Raw genomic sequence first — 17104 nt, 5'->3', positions numbered from 1 at the left:
ACACCTCTCTAAAATTACAGAGTCTCAGTATTCTGGCACTTCCAAGGTAAGGGCTATGGGCCAGACTTGTATGTAAATTAAGTAAAGACCCCTCTGAGCAAAGTGCTTCAAAGCCAGGCTAAAATGCCTTTTAGATGTTTCAAAACAAGTGGTTTCCAAGTGTGGAGTCCTAGTAGAAAGTGAGTAGATTTTAACTACTAAGAGAAAGACACTTTCAAAGCAGATACGAGAGAAAGAGGAGAGGCTGGCTTAAAAAGAGCTATTTAGTGTAATGAGAGGGAAAGCACAGTACTGCCAAGGCAGCTTGCCTGTTCTACTGTTCAGGCAGAGGAGCTAATTTGATGCTAATATGTTAAAGAATTATTGATAGAGTACAGGACTGTTATACTGTAAAAGAAAAAAAAAAAGAGGGGGGGAGGGGAATAAATTGCACCTTTGTGAAGGAAGAAAAATTTGTTAACCAGTTAGTTTGGGATTAATCCCTGAAAATAAAAAGCAGGAAAAGTTACTGAGCAAGTAAGCAAGTTGGTTCATATTTAGAAGGTAACAAGGAGAGGAGCAGCAGTCTTTAGATTATGTAAAGAAGAAATTTCATGGAAGCCATCTGATTTTCTCATGTGAGAGAACATCACGTTTACTGGATATGGGAGAAATAATAATTGACATATTTCTTGGCTCAGTAGCGGTTTTCAAAGGGTCTTTCATGACACTCATTTGCAAACTACTGAAGCCTGATGCTCATGAAACTCTTACAAGGTGCAATATTGTACTAGAATGTTCTGAAAAAGAACAGGCACAGATTAGATGTCAAGCCAGTTGCCCTGAAATAATGTGCAGCACAGAACTTTTTACAGAGGTCACCTGGAGTTTGGTGCTATGCAGTTACTCATAGAACATGACAATCTATGGCATATGTAATATGATATTCCATTACATCTTTTATATCTATTCAATTCTAAGTACATTTACACATTACACAGACCAGTTAGATATGCTGCAGGAATGTTGAAGGGCAGGAGTCAAACTCAGATAGCCATGATAAACTACAAAAATGGTCTGGAAAAAGGTTGGATGCTATTTGGCTGGGATGACCACATTTAGGCACAAAAAAACCAACTGCAAGTGTGGAGGATGGGGAACAAGAAGTGGCTGCTTTCTGGAAAAAGATCTGGGGGTGGGGGAGTTACAGTGATACAAAAACTGAGTGTGAGCCAATAATGTTGTACTGCTGCAAACAGGCAACATAGTGGGGTGTAGGAGGAGGATAGCTGTGAGGAAGATACCTGGAGAAATCCTCCTTCTGTTGCTGGCACACAGAAGATCTCAGCTGTAGTATTTTGCCTAGTTTAAGGCAGTCCCTTTCTAGGAGGAGGTGGAAAAGCTGATGGAAGAAATTTTGGGAGAGTGCAGCTGAAAAACAAGGTGTGCAGGAGTTCAGCCAAAGAGCTGCTGGTGCTCGGTCTGGCAGAGTGGAGACTGAGAGCGAGCGTGTTTGTCCCTTCTGTAAGGTTACACCAGAGGTGGTGGCAGACAGGAAAGGAGAAGTCTGATCTCTCTGTCCACAGCAAGTAGATCAAGGAGAAGAGACCTTAACCTGCAGTAAAGGAGCTTCAGACATGAAGGAAAACTTTCTAATCATGAGGAGAGTGAGATGTTAGAGGAGACTGCCTGGGAACAGACAGCCTGTGCCATCTCTCCTGGAAGATTTCCAGGGTGGGTTAAAGTAGCTGCATGAGCTAGGTCTCTCAATAGAGAAGGTAGAGGAGAGCCTGGGTGATCTTGCAAGCTCCTTTACTCCCTGTTCCCTGTGTTGTTCTGGCCCTAGCCCTGGCAAAGCAGGGTTTGTATTTCCCTGAAAAGTCACCTGCTTAACTCCACAGCAAGACAGCTCAACACAAGCATCACTCGTGACGGTGTTCACAGGGGTCCGAGGAATGAGGGAAGAGATGAGAATGTTGACTCCATGTTTCAGAAGGCTTGATTTATTATTTTATTATATATTATATTAAAACCATACTGAAAGAAGAAAGGATTTCATCAGAAGGCTAGCTAAGAATAGAAAAGGAATGGAATGATAACAAAAGTTTGTGTCTTGGACAGAGAGTCGGAGCCAGCTGACTGTGACTGGCCATTAATTAGAAGCAACTCTATGAGACCAATCACAGATCCACCTGTTGCATTCCACAGCAGCAGATAACCATTGTTTACATTTTGTTCCTGAGGCCTCTCGGCTTCTCAGGAGAAAAAAATCTTAAGGAAAGGATTTTTGAGAAAATATCATAGCTACACATCACCCATCTGGTGCTGTTGGGGCACAATTACAGCACCAGAATTTGGGCACCATTTTAAGGTCATTATAGCCTCTTGCTCTGGTTAAACAAACAAGGTCTCAGAGTATCTTTTATGGTGCTTCAGAGCAGCTTTACGTCAGACTAGACTCTGACTTTTTGGATCCAGGTAAGCTGTCAGACTCTGAGCTAGGTGTACTTTCATGTCTGTGGTCCTTGTGACGCTTTGTGTCTGGTAGGATTAGTGCTCTAACTCCTGCTAATGTTTCAAGTTTGCAAGGTGTGAGGCTTCTTTAGGGTGCGTGTGTCCAGGTAGTACTTTAAAAGAGCCCCAGTTACTGTGTAACCTCATTTTATACAATGAGTTTGATCTTTCTTATGTCTTACTTTTTAAATATCCCTTGCTACATCTGAGAACAGCTGTGAGATCAGAAACTGTGTCTTCCTGAAAGGTTGCAGTGGAACATCTCTGTGAGAGTTTGGCTGCACCTGCAGTCACTCACATGCTGTCACTACAGCACTGTACAACAATCTGCTGTCTTTTGGGCAAATACCACTCAGTGTTTCAAAGGTGCTTGCCTAGTATAGAGTGGTCACATTTTCACTGGTAGTTTCAAAAAAATCTTCATCCAATAAAAGCTGGTGACAACTCAGTAACACCAAACAGGTTTAAGTAAAATTATTAGCAAAGCTTATGTGCTTTAATCAAGAAAAGGGATGGATTCTAAGGGTATAAGGTGGTAAATGACATAAAACTCCTTGCAAGGAACTTCTGCCGACATTTTAATTCAGATCTGTGTTGACAACAAAAGGGTTGGTTCACTTGGCATCTTTTATCTGTCTTCAGCTTTTGTATAGGCTCAGTATCTTCTATTAACTTTGCCTTGCTATTGTGAATCTGAAGAAAAGTTTTATAACATGTGTAGAATTGGATAAGCAATGCACTGACATTTTTAAGAACTGTATAGCAAAATCATTCTAGAAGCATCCCAGGTTGTAATTATGTAGTCAGAAATCACTCCACTCAAATTAAAATGAATCTTCCTCTGTGAGGCAACTTATGAGTGAAGAAGGCTCCATTAGTTCATTGTGTTTCATAGCCCACAGGTAACAGAATTTTTCACAAGGAAATTTGAACTTTGTTGCAAAAGATTTGGGAACAGTAATTTTTACTCTATTTGCAGGAAATACAATAGTGCTAGAGAAAAATATATGTTCAAGAAAGGATATAATGTAAAAATGGTCTTTTTTGTCAGATTTCTTAGTACAAAATGAGCGACTTTTTATCATTTCAAGTTCTACATTTGTAGGAAGGCTCTCAGTTTTGGCAAGAGACCCATCCTGCACATGTCTCTTAACCCCACTTCCCTCCCTGATTTCTCTTGGTCTTTATATTTTTATCAGCTTATGCAAGCTTACTTACACACTGCATATTTTTCAGCCTTGAAATGACTTTTCTTGCAGTCAAAAGCTCTGTGTTGCTCAAAAGCTCTATGTTGAATGAACCCATGTCACTAGAAATGGTCTACTTTGCTAAGGGTCATGCAAGTTAACAACCTAATGGGTAACCCTCAGCTCTGGGATGTTCTGTAGTTTTGTTTGGAAGTGTTGCTCTACCTTCCTTGTCATTATTTTTGCAACGTTTTTGAAACAGATTACCCTGAGGTAATTGTGCAGTGATCTACATTTTGCTGTAGCCTAGCAGATCTTCCTTCTTGCCATAGTGTTCCCTAATCAGGAATGTTAATGTTGTTAGGTGTAGAATATCGTTGTGACTATATTTTGTAGAGATGGCAAGTATGACTGCTACTGTAGTAATACTTATGATGACCAATGACTTGTTACATACATATATATATATATATATATATATATATATATATAAAAATATATATATGGGTTTTTTTCAAAGGTGTGTAAGAGTATATACACAGAAGGAGAGAGGCATAAAAAAATCCTTGTTCTGCTTTGGTTTCGTTTTCTGATTAATTTCCCATGGGTAGGACAGAGACTTTTAATAGATGATTTTTATTCTCTAGGTTTGTTTTTTATTGTTGGTTTGGTTTTGGGGTGAGTTCTTTGTTTGTTGGCTGGGTTGAAGGGGGGGGGGGGTATTTAGCATGTTTCTTTATTTTTTTCATTTAAAGAAAGGTGAGGTTTCTCTGGAAGCCAGGCAGCCTGAGGTAGAAATATGTTGTGTATGGATTTCGAGCCTAAGGATTTACCTGCATATCAGGAGAGGAGTGGGCCACAAAGGCTTCAGAACAGATTTGTCCTGTGTTATACTTGTCCCAGAAGGGCTATTTCCCAGCTGTTAAAGGAGAAGCAAGCATCTGCTTTCATTAAATAATATATCTAAATAATACGCAGCATACTGAAATATTTGTGAATAACACAAAGTTTACCTCCTGCTAGAAATGGTTTTTTTTCCAAATTCTGATTTTATAATGTAATTAATTGATATTTTTACTGAGGGCAGTTATATGAGGATGTTTTTGTGCTTTTTGGGAGTAAATTGTTTTTATATATGAAATTTATATTCATGTTTTGGCATTTAGGTGTTGTTTGTATCTGAATGTAATACTTGAAACAGTGAGTTAAATCCACAGCATATTTCAGAGCTACTTTCCCAATGACAGCTTCATTTCCAGCACAATCTAAAAACCTTCCTATAATTATATGATGTCCTGTAAATAAGCTGTCTCCAGAAGGCTTTAGAGAATTAAATAACCAAGGCAATATATATCACAAGAAATAGTGCTGCAAAGACATTGTACTGCACTTGAACAAAGGCAACCAGATTAATTAAAAGATCAAAGATAGAGGAAATGGAGGAATGTACATTTTAAGGGATCTGAAATGAGACAGAGAACAAGTGAAATGCAAGACTTTTTTTGAAAGAAGGAAAATCTTTGAGTGACAAAAGGGTATCAGGCTCCCAAGAGGCAGAGCTGCCCAGGAAGCCAAAGCAGCCCCAGAGATGATGCAGCATGAGTTAGAATTGAGCACAGCAGAGTGCCAGGAGGACAGGGCTGGCTCCTGACTGGGGTACCTTGGGCAGTCACTGAGCACTGCAGGAGGGAACAGCCAGTTTTATTTTCTGTGGTTCTGCCCAAGCCCTGGATAGGAAAGACATGGGGACATGAAGCAGCACCATTTCAGGTTGAGATGTCTTCCCAGAAATAAGGTTGTGCTCCACCCCTTCATCCCCTGGGCAGAGCAACAGACCCCAGCTCTCCCTATTTTGGGGCTGGTTTGGCCCTCTGTTGTCTCAGCTCAAGGTCACAACACTGGTGGCATCAGCCTGAATCAGGGCTGCCCCTCCCTGTCAGCAGCTCCTTGCAAGGTCTTTGCTGCATTGATGGCATATTTCTTCTGGGTAATGGGCAGTGAGACCTCCAGGATGGCACTGCCACCTTCACATTTTAAACAAGTCATTTGCAATTGAGCTGGCTAACAGGACATGCATTAACAACAAGAGCAGAGCCTCTCTGGCAAACGGGGATACTTGCTATTGGGGTCACTTGTCAGTGATTTCCTACTTTCTTTTTTCCTTGTATAAACTGCAGATCAAGATTATTACACCATCAGCATGAGGTATGTTAGCATGAAACCATAAATGTCTGCATTCAGAGAAAATTACAGCATGTCAGCGGTGCTGCATCGTCTGTGACAATGTGACATTGCTTATGGTGTGACTCTGCTGGGGAAAAATGACTCTTCAGGAGTGAAAAATGATTAATAGGCTCCCAAACAAGTCTCTTACTAAACATACATAATAATTGGCAGGGACCTTTCCTTCTTTTTCTTTGCATTTTCCCTCTGTTTCTGGGGAGAGGGTCTGCCCCTCTCAGCTTTGAAGGTGGGTGACTTCCACAGGGAGATGTGTAAGACAGACAAATCAACACCTTCGCTGTTGCTTCTTCTTGTGCTGTTTCCTGAGTTTGAGTTGCCTTGCAGTGATTTTTTGTGATTTCAGGTAAACCTGGTGAGGAGAATCTGTGGTAAATGGTTCTACATCTGTTCTTACCTTTGCTTCAATGTGTGTAGTAATATTTATAGTAATTTTAAGATTTAATATGAAAATATTTATTACTTTCTCTGACACTACATATTGCAGGCTCCAGAACTGGTAGATACATGACTGAATTTTAGAGGTTACATACTTTCTATTGTCTTTGATAATTCATCAGCAAATATAAAAGCAGGAAAGGAGAATTTTTCTTTTACTAAATACCTAGGGAGGAAAAATGAGAACTAGAGAAAACCAAGAATGACTAAATACAGAAGTCGAACACAGCAGGAGAAAATTTAAGCTCACTTTTCTTTTAATAACTTCAAAATTGTACTGTACATGTAGAAGTAATGTTCTCATCTTTCCCAGCAAGGAGAAGAAAATCCCCCTTGTTTGTGAGTCATGTAGCAGTGTGCCCCTGAATTAGCTGTTTGCAGAGGTGTTGGATGCATAGCTGCAGTGCTATCCACTGAGATACATGTAGACTGATCAGTCTTCAACCTTCAACCCTTCAAGTGGTATGCAGGTTGCTACAGGTTTCTATTTTCATTTTTGTCTTTGCTAGATGGATGTGGTTTTATTTTGAAAATGTTTACTCTTTTGTTGAGGCCAGAGGTTGCTAATGCTTCATAGATAAACCCAGGCTTCAAATGCTAGGCTTCAAATTCCTCTAAATAATCTACCACTTCTACTTCATCTTTCTGAGAGACAGTAAAATTCTGTCTATCATCTTAAAGATTCTCTGCTGGGTTGCATGGAATTGGTGAGGTTCCCATTGGCCCTCCATGGGCCTGAATTAGAGAACATCCAAAGGAGGGCAGCAAAGATGTTGAAGAGCTTTGAGAGGAAGGTGTGTGAGGAATGGCTGAAGTCACTTGCTCTGTTCAGTCTGGAGGAGACTGAGGGAAAACCTCATTGCAGTTACAACTTCTTGTGAGGGGAAGAGGAGGGGCAGGCACTGATCTCTTTTCTGTGGTCACCAGCAACAGGACACAAGGGAATGGCCTGAAGTTATGTCCAGGGAGGTTTAGTTTGGATATTAGAAAAATGTTCTGTTTACACATGATATTTCTAGCCAAAGGATCAAAATGCATTTGCATTGGCCAGGTCTAAGAATGTGAAGGAGTCACCTGCTGTGTTACATGCCTCCTGCCACTGAAAGTGAACAGACCCTCTCTGTCTTTTCCCAGGCTGATGAAGCCCCCCTCTGCTCTGTTCCTCAATTTGCACCGTATGATACCAGCATATGCCCTAGGGCAGGTAAACTGATATACTACTTTGCTTTTCCCTGTCCTTTCTCATGAGATGCTGTTCATCTCAGGATGTCATTCCATAATTCTGCTGAGACAGTGCTCAAGTCCCCTCAGACAAATCCAGTCTTGAGGGGAGACCTCATCTCTCAGCAGATAGAAGGAGATACAGGATGTATATTTTGCATAGTCACACAGTGAACATTTTTGATTACCTGTTAGAGCACTTAATTTTTGCCATTTCCCCAGATTACCTTTAGCCTTCAGCAAGGCATGGTAAGTTATTGACAGACGCTCAGTCTTTTTCTTCTGTTATAAGGATTAATGGTGTGGCAATGTAGAAAGTTCATGCTGCTTGGTATTTCTACAGTCAGCAATGAGCAAGAAGTTTCAGTTTCTGGATAAGGCCTTCTGTTTCATCAGGACTGCTATTATGTGTGCTGAGCTAGTGGCTCTGGGCTAAGGCTGCCATGGTTGGCCTCTCTGGCATTGTGGTTCAGTACTGATTTGTTCATGAGCTCTTCACTAGTATAAATCATAAAGTAATATGATAGGATTACTGGTTTGCTTAGTTCTTCGTTAACCCAGACAAATGTCTGGTGCCAGGTCTTGGACTATCCCCGTTGTTCACTGGCAGGTGTTAACTGCCTTGAGCATCCTCAGAGTCTGCTAAGCTATGTGAAGGATACAGAGATGTAACTGATTGTTATTTGAGCCCTTTTGCCTCATTGGTCTGAGCATTTCCTGGATGACTTGGCTGGAGTCTTTCACATGTCCTCAGATCCTGATGTTTGATGGATAGACAGACCCACCCCCCTTGAGGTTCTCCAAATACCTGTAAAGATTTGAATATAACTTAATGTCATGCTCCTGGGTTGTCTCTACCTCAGCTCTATTTCTCCTGCAAGTGTCCTTGCTGAAGCTTTGACACTTGGTTCAGTTTACACTTCACTTCTAGGCCCTGGCTGATGTTTAAAACAGATTTAAGTCAGCACTACTTATGAAGTCTCTGTCAAATATACTGATGAGCCTCATTGCCTTGCTCAATATGATGGGACTTCACCACAGGAAGTAATAATTTTGTCCTAGGGTAAGCAGGGTGTTGTGGTTTTGTTAGGTTCTGGATAGGAATTTTTCCTACTAATTAGGAATTTGTATTCAGAACATTGGTCCCTGATTTCAGGACTGTGAAGCCTTCCAGCCAGAGAGTCTCCTCCCTGAAAGTAGGCTGTTGATTCTCTCAGCAGGTGTGATTGCATTACTGTCAGACCAGTCTTAATGACTCCTCTGTGGTTAATACAACCAAGTGTTTCAGGAGGCTTGGGCTGCATAGAGAGAAAGCAGAAGACTTATTGCTTGAGCTCTAATCACCCAGCACCTTGAGGGCACCATCTTGCTGTCATCTGCCAGAACTGCTCTGAGACCTTGGCTTACCCTGCATTTCTGCCATGTGGAGGGTGTCCCCCATGTTTATTTCTGCAGACACTGAAAGGCAGCCTGCTCTTTCATGGCTGTCCTAGGGGCCATATTTTTGTGTAGCAGTCACAGATTGCCTCTGTGACATGTTAATAATGCTTGGCCACCATTCTTCAGGCTAATTGTGCCACTTAGCAGTGCTGCAGGAGATTACATTTCAGTGATTCCCCCATCCAGCTAGAAAACTAATTGGTCATACTGGTCTAATAGCAAATTTGCAAATTTAACAGCTGAATTGCTGGCAGCTTGTTCTGGTAGTGCTGAATACTTTGTTCTTTGCTGCATTCACACTGCAGCTTACTCCCATCTGGAAAGGATGAGGTACAACTATGGTCTGGATTGGAAAGGAAGAGCTTGGACAGCCACTGTTCAGTGCTAATGAGGAAACACTGGCAGAAGGGAATAAGCTGTATCTTTCTCCCTTGACAGGCAAATTCATTCCTCTTTTCTTATTTCTGGGCTCTCTCAGTTTAAGCCTAGTCTCCTCATCCTGTGCCATTAACACACCTCATTTTGAGTTAGTCCCACAGAGGCCTTCCTATCTGGAACTATTTATGTATATTTAGATTGTGTCTTTGAAGTGCTGCCTTCTAAGCTGGGAACATCCACAAGGGTTTTGTCTCTGATTAAGTGATTCCTTTGTTTTTCCAAGGTTATCTATAGCATGGAACTTCCAAGTTTATAATGTAAGTATTTATTTCTTGTGCTGAGTCTTTCCCTCTTGTTTGAGAGTAAGGTAAAACAATCCAGCATCTGTTTTTAGTCCTATTCTGTGCAACAAAAATTGTCCAGAACTTTTACTGTGTGTTCAAATGTTTCAGAAACTGTATTCAGCCACTGTGTCCTCACTTGCTTTGTACCTTCATGTCTGGGTGGGCAAGCTCCTGGTAAGATATCAGGAACATCTTAAGGAGGGGAGGGAAATCACAATATGATGCTGGGATGGCATATGTGTCTGCCTGTGTTGGCCCAGGGATTTCCCAAGCTGGTTCTACAGTCACCTGCCCCCAGTGCCATTCTCTCTTCCTCTGTGTGCTGGGTTTTCTTGAATTGCTTTTTGTTTTAGTGCAAGGAGCTGGTACTAACATATTGGTGATGTCATGAGGGAAACATCATCAGCTTGAGCAAGGGTGATGAAACAGAAGGTTCAGCTAAACCCACTACATTTTCTTTTGGTTTATTTGGTTCATTTAGCCTTTTATTAGATGAAAAACACACTTTCAACTTCAGGCTCCAAAGAAATTCTCAAACACTCTATTTAAGATCCCTTTACTGTTCTGCAGCTTCCTCATGTTGAGTAAATGAGAAGCAAATCATGGCCTAAAGAAAATGCCAGTCACAAGAAAGGACAGAGACACAGGAAAAGTAAAGAAAAATACGGGTGAAGAAAAAAGGTACCAAGCACACAAATGATGGATGCTTCACTACTCTTTGTAGCTTACTCCTGAACATAGAATTAGCCTCAGCCTTCAAAGACACATCATGGAGTGGTTTAAGTGTGGTCAGTCTCAGCTTTGTTCTGAGCTATTGGTGCTCTGTGGAAACCTTCAGCCACTTCTCTGCTATGAGTACATAAGGAGGTTGAAACTCCTAATGATGACTGTCTGGAGTGTGGCTTGTCTCCATAATTCTTACAAAAACCCTTGTTCAAGAGAGAGTATGAAGAAAATTTGCAGTTTAAACTAACTACATTCTCTATAAAGATTAATGTGTAAAAGGATGAATGTACCTGTTAATGACAGAGATGAAAGCCTTGAAACGTTTATACCACTCTAGCTGTTTGCACATTGAACTACTGTTCTCCCTTTGCTCAGAAAATCGACTTTTCATTGCTTAAAATCTGTGTGCTGAAAAACACAGATCTCTGGGACAGTAAAAACAAACTAGATTTTCTTTAGGGAGCATGCAGTTGCCAATAGGTGTGATCTGTCCCTGCAAGAGAAGGCAGGAAGGTGTGGGGAGCACTAACTTAGGAGTAGCATTGCTGCTCTGGAGTCTGGGGAATGAGATGGTGACTGTTTCCTACTCTATTTGCATTGTATTCATACCTGTAACTCTGATGCCATGCATCAGGGATTTTTTTCCCTGGAAGTCCTAATAGATAATTACAAAGCACGTGGATTTACTAAACTTTATAATAATGGCAAAGAAGTAATAGTAATTATTTGAATGTTCTGCCATTTTTAAAAAGGTGTTTTCTTTTGTTACCATCATGACCACGTGTGTTGAGTGAAAAATAATTCTATATAACTTAGACTATTTTACATTTACCATGTGGTCTTATCACTGATGTGATAAGCTCAAGTAAAGAGGCTTTCTTGGATAGTCATTCAAGGTAAAATGAGTAATGCCCAGGCACTGCACCACATAAGTCTCAGCCTGGTTTTCCTTCTGTTGATTTAAACCATAGAGCTTTAAGGTCAAGCAGGTCTCTGAAACAAATTTGATTCTTTGTATTAAAATCAACTCTGTCTATGTCAGACATTTTAATTGTGTATGTACAGATACTTTTGCCTGGAGAGAGAAAATATTAAACACATAATGAATAATGCAGCTATCTCACAGTACTGTGATCTTTATGTGAATAAAGAAGCCATAAATTGCCTGGGTATTGAACTGGCACAGCATTTCCCAGTTTAATTTGCCAGTGATTTCTGCAGTGACAGCTTATGCAGGGGCAAGTTGGATGACGTAATGTTGAAAATTGTATGTTTTTTAGAGAAGAAATGGTACTTTTCCATCTCCCAGCACAGGAACAGAGCTGTGCAGTTGTCTGTTCCCTGACAGCTCACACAGCTGTGTAGACAGCCAAGGTTTAATGTAGCTTTGCACATCCCTGGGAAGAGGAGATGTTGATAGACGGAAACACCCATGTGAAATTACATCTTGGGCCATGGAAATAAAATGGACAATGCCTTAGGTAAAGAGCTTTTCAGTAGTGACCTTTGGTTTCTAGCCTTCTCTTTGGGGATGCATTTCACTTCTTTCTCTTGCCACACAATGTCACTATCCCTAGCTGACTGCCAGTTTTTCTATTGAGTTTCAGCTACCCCAACCATTCTTTCCTTGCCTTTCCTCCATCCTATCAGTAGTATAAACTAGCCTGCTGGCTACATCTGACCACTAGAAAATGTTGCTTTTTCCCTTCAATTCTTTTGCCTATGGATGTACTTTTTCTTTCATTTTTAGGTAAAAATAGATATTTCCAAAATTTTTCTGAAAACATCTCTTCTTCTGAAATTGTAGTTACACAGAGGTTTTGTCCTTTAATCTTCAGGATTAAGGTGGAATTTTCATTCCCATTTATCTTGCTGAGAGCTGAGCCCTAGCACATTTCTTCTTTAAAGAAAAAACTTTAAAAAGGGAGAATTTCACTTTTAAAATTAATCACCATGGCAACCTTTACAGTGAGTTTCCAAACATAGGAAGTTGCCTTTAAGAAGCATCCTCAGCTAAGAGAAAGGTGAGTTTTTACAGCTTCTAGCAATGTTACCATAGAATATAAGGTTTTACAAGAATCAGTTAGAGGGACTTTTATATGCAAAAGGAAGTTAAATGACTCTGGTGGTTTTAATTTTATTTTTTATAAGGATGCTGCATGCTAACTATCTCATCATAATGCTGGCTTAAAATAGACTTGGAGAACTAGATAGAGCCTGGTGGTAATACTTGTGATATCACTAGATTTCATCTAAGTAGATATTTAGTTAACAATTTGCCAACATTTCTCTCACACTTAAAATATTATTTTTCTTTCTTCCACTTCTGGACTGCCTTTTCATGCATATTCAGAATTTTAGTGAGAAATATTTTTAAAATTGGAAAGCATAGTGAGGTAACAGAACAGAGGAGGAGAAAACCAGTTGTTTATGCATTAAAAGAAGAAAATCCTTCACACGTTAGAGTTCAGTGAAATGTAACTTTAACAGTCATATCTTATTTCTCTCAGTACTCAGCTTGATTATCTTATATTGTATTTTTGGTATGTGTTAGATCCAAGGAATATGTAATTTCTTTTCCCACTGGAATTTCGCCAGAGGGGAAATTGTACTGATATTGTACATCAGATGGAATTTCGACGTTTTCCCTGAAATGGTAGCTCTGGTGTGTCATTCTGAAATAATCAAAATTAGAGCATTTTAGAATTAAACTTTCTATGTCCAAAGTAGTTCTTAGACTGGGAGAAGGAGCTTACATCCAGAGAACTTGAGTCTCTGGGCAGATTTCAGATTTTCAGGTAGGAGGCCAATGGACTGGCAAGAGAAAGCCACTTTTTATCAAATTGCAAAAATACCAAGGAAAACTAAAAAAAAAACCATCATCCTGCTGGTTCTACCAAGGTTGACTATAATGATCCAAAAGTGTACCAGGGTGTGTGGGAGTGCTCCCACTCTGCATGTAGGAAGCAGGAGGACAGGTCAGAAGAGGACTTTGTTTTCGCCTTTCATGCAATCCATAATTGTGAGGCCTTGAGCTGCCCACGGGAGGCTGTCTGAGCCACACGGCCAGAGTCTAGGGTGGGCTTCATCCATGAGCTCACCACCCAGGTTTATTTATTTAGCTGTATGGCTACAGTTGTATTTCACTGGTCTTGCTCCCTGCCTGAAAAAAGCAAGCTGGTTCTGCTGGGATTAGGGCTAGCTGGTGCTGTAAACACTCCAGAACTTCTCCATGCGCTATGTATCTGGAAGAAGCAGATTACAAAGCACATCTAAGCAGATGAAAGTTTTAGAAAGAATTTTAAAATTTATTACATTAATATAGCAAGTCATTTAAAGGTGACAGCCTTAAGTTCAATACCTGAGTAGCTCAATTAAAAATAAGCGCAGTTAAAAATAAGCTCAATTACTGCATTACTCATGTTATGTAATATCTTCAGAAAAGTTTAACTTTTAGAGCAAACTTAGCAATAAAGTTATTAGCACTTATCTGAAATGCATGTTCTTTTGAGATATTCTGCCATCATGCAGTGGTATTTTTATTTCATGTGAAATGTGGGTAAGTAGAAGATTGTCTTTTGTGCTTTTGTAATGGAGGATAGGATCAGTGTGATCTGAAGGGCTGTTTTTTCTTATGTGTACAGGGTCCTGTGAAGAGCTTTATATTAAATTCCAAAGTCAGATGAAGCTTGACAAGGTGTTAGGTCAGCAAGCAATTCAGTAAGCTGTACATTTGAAAAATATCGTTGAGGCATGAGATGGTGTCTGCAAGAAAGTTGATAGTGGGTCATGCCAAGTGACTGCAAGCTGAAACAGAATCTTTAAAAAAAGGAAATGACTGTTGTGAATTACTGTGGCCAAGTTTGTGAAAAATTGGCTGATGGCTTGGTTGTATGAAGGTTGGCAGATGTTCTCCTTCCCCAGCCCTTCTGATGGATGGGATTAGAGCTGGGTCACAATCTTTCTCATAATATCCATCACCATGTAGTAAAACCTAGTGCATAATCCTTTTTACTGAGAAAGTCATGTTTTCCTGCATTTACAGACAATACATGTTCATTTCTATTGAAAGGATGAACAGTAGACTTTGTGCATCATAAATAACAATTACAGTTTTAGAATAAAGGAGATGAGATGAAATGAGCTGTGCCCTAGCACAGTAAGGGAGGAAAAAAAGAATTTTCATACCTTTAGACTATTTTGCACTTGTGAAAATGAGAAAGACAGCAGAGAGGGATTTATCATTTTGCATGAATTAAGAACATATATGGTCTTTGTATTCGTTGAATGTGGTTTTAGAGTCAGTGAAAATAATCATTGAATTCTAAATTGTAGATATTGAGAGACTGGATTGAAGTAACTGCTTTGAGATATTTTCTTTTGATTGAAGATAATATAGAAAACATTTTGACATATACCATATATACCATTAAATTCCAAGAAGGAAAAAACAGTTATGGAACTGATAGGAGCACCAGATATCTCAAGCATATTTGGACAGTAATTTTTAGGACTTACGAATGTTTATGCATCCTCTTTGTATTTGGCCTCATGCTTTGGTTCTGATATATTTATCTATAAAATGGATTGTTAACTGGAAGACTTGAAAGAAAAATAAAGAAAGGCTCAGTATTGTCAATGATGAAGCTATTTTTATCTTGACTGCCTTAGATTCACTTTTTTAAAAAGTCCCATAATGGAAAAATGCATTTTGAATGGATTAAGTTTTCAGAGTTGCAAAGGCAGAAACAAACCCAAAACCCAGCAGTTTTTGAAAAAGAGAATGTGTCACAAACAGTTCCTTGCCATGGCTTTATCACTGAAGATGTTATTGTCAGAAATCATTAAATGAAGACAATGCCCAGTGTTCAACAAGGAAAGGTGCCACATAAGGAGATGGAAAACATCATGAACATTATCCAGAATTAGAGAAAATGCTATTCCTATCGAATATTCATTCTCTCACACTTTCATCTACTTCAATTCTAACTCATCTACATATTTGACTTCTAGACAGACAGTATGCTTTATCGATTGAAGCATTAAAATCATATATGGAAATTTATTCCCAGATTTCTGTTCATGTAATTGTAATTATGACTGCTGTGATTCATCAAAAACCTCTTGTTAGCTGGCTCATACTGCTTTGTAAATGAAGAAAAATATTTCTGGTTGGTGGTTAACTCTTCATAGAAATTTAACAAGAATATTTTTTCTAAACCCAGATTAAGGATTTTTAAGGATTTAGAATTGTGTTCATAAAGGATTAGAAGGAAGAGAGGAGTCCAGTGGGACCCATGGTTTTCAGTGCCATTTTGACTCTGTAGATCAGATACAGTGTGAAAAGGTACTCTTGGCTCTTTCTTTCAGGGAGTACATAAAACAGCTTTATGGAGATATGTATAACCAGGCATCTCCTCTGGGAAGGAATGAGACAGGCAGATTGTTTGGGGTTTTTTATGTTCTTGGCACTTGGGTGGTTTGGGTTTTTTTTTTTAAAAATGTGTTTTGCATGTAGAAGGTTTGATGTTATATTTGTTTGGTTTTTTTTTTTCCACTCACTAGCTGCCCATCAGTTTCTCTGTGTTTAATTCCTCTACTAGCAGACTATTCCCTTGGTTTCTCAATAGGCTGTTGCCTGTGTATCTGAGTTCTCTTTTTGTGGATGTTGTATCACCATAGGAGGAGAGTGCACAACCACTTTTAATTGTTCAGACACTGTGTATTGCTCAAAGACAGACCGGGTTACAATATGCTAAGATCTTCTCAGAATCGCTTCAGGATTTTATGGGCAGTTTTGGTGATGAAATTTCAGTTTTGGATTTGTTCAAAAAGATTGTGTTCTACACATCTTTTGGTGAAGGTACTCAACTATGGACAAAATGGTACTTGTGAAGAGAAACTGACTCTCTGCCTGAACCTTCTGCTGGCTTGAACCCTCAAAACCACTGTGACATTCAGAACAAATTCAGCATCATTGTCCAACTGGAATGTTCTTAAAAATAAAATTTTCAGTATACTTGCAATACTTGCAGGTGTAACTTAGAGGTATTTGTAATATTTTTACATATGCAGTGAGATTTTTTTTAATTATCTTTTTTTACTTTCACTTGGTGGTTTTTGAAATTAATGACATTGAGTGTCAGGGTTAAGAGTGAAGAAAGGAAAAGTTTTATGAAAGAATATTCATTAATGCCCTTTCACTGAGAAAGTATCAATCACAGGAGCTAAATTTAGGCACTGGTTTCTATTATTATAGGTTCATTCTATAATCAAGCTAGTTTGGATGGATTCAGAAAATTTGTGTCTCTTCTGTGCCTCCTCTTAAAAAGTAGTAACATCAAATTAATATCCAGTGCTTTATGTAGTGCATAAACATACCTGAAAGTCTATCTTGCATGATATGCATGTTTTTTTTAATTGCTAACATATCGGAAAATCATTTATGAAAAAACAGTGAGCCTTGCCCTTGTACAAGGCTATTATTCAGTAAAGGAGTTAGAAGATGGACTGTCTTTTGAAAAACCAAATCTGTTAGATACCTTACAGTACCCTACAATGCAGCTACTGCATTTTTGTAGTGTTCTACAATTTCTTCTCAGTCTGCTATAAAGAGCTCAAGGAATTGAAATGGTA

At 39.3% G+C, this 17104-nt stretch overlaps 1 protein-coding gene across 11 annotated transcripts in view; it reads left to right on the top strand.

Moving 5' to 3' along the window:
• The window catches only part of ANO4 (anoctamin 4), a 187407-nt gene that overhangs the window by 28103 nt on the left and 142200 nt on the right, over positions 1-17104 (top strand). The window contains exon 1 of one of the 11 annotated variants that reach the window (XM_071423195.1): positions 12458-12492. The exons of the other annotated variants lie outside the window; for them this stretch is intronic. The gene's annotated coding sequence lies outside the window, so the exon portion shown is untranslated. Of the gene's footprint in view, positions 1-12457; positions 12493-17104 lie in introns of those variants that run through there. 11 annotated transcript variants of the gene reach the window in all.

The sequence above is a fragment of the Agelaius tricolor genome, unplaced genomic scaffold (genome assembly GCF_023055355.1).
Source record: "Agelaius tricolor isolate 1412-34295 unplaced genomic scaffold, bAgeTri1.0.p SCAF_3, whole genome shotgun sequence".
NCBI classification, from domain to species: domain Eukaryota; kingdom Metazoa; phylum Chordata; class Aves; order Passeriformes; family Icteridae; genus Agelaius; species Agelaius tricolor.
The sequence above is the reverse complement of the archived record's forward strand: the minus strand, read 5'-3'. Positions and strand labels throughout refer to the sequence as shown.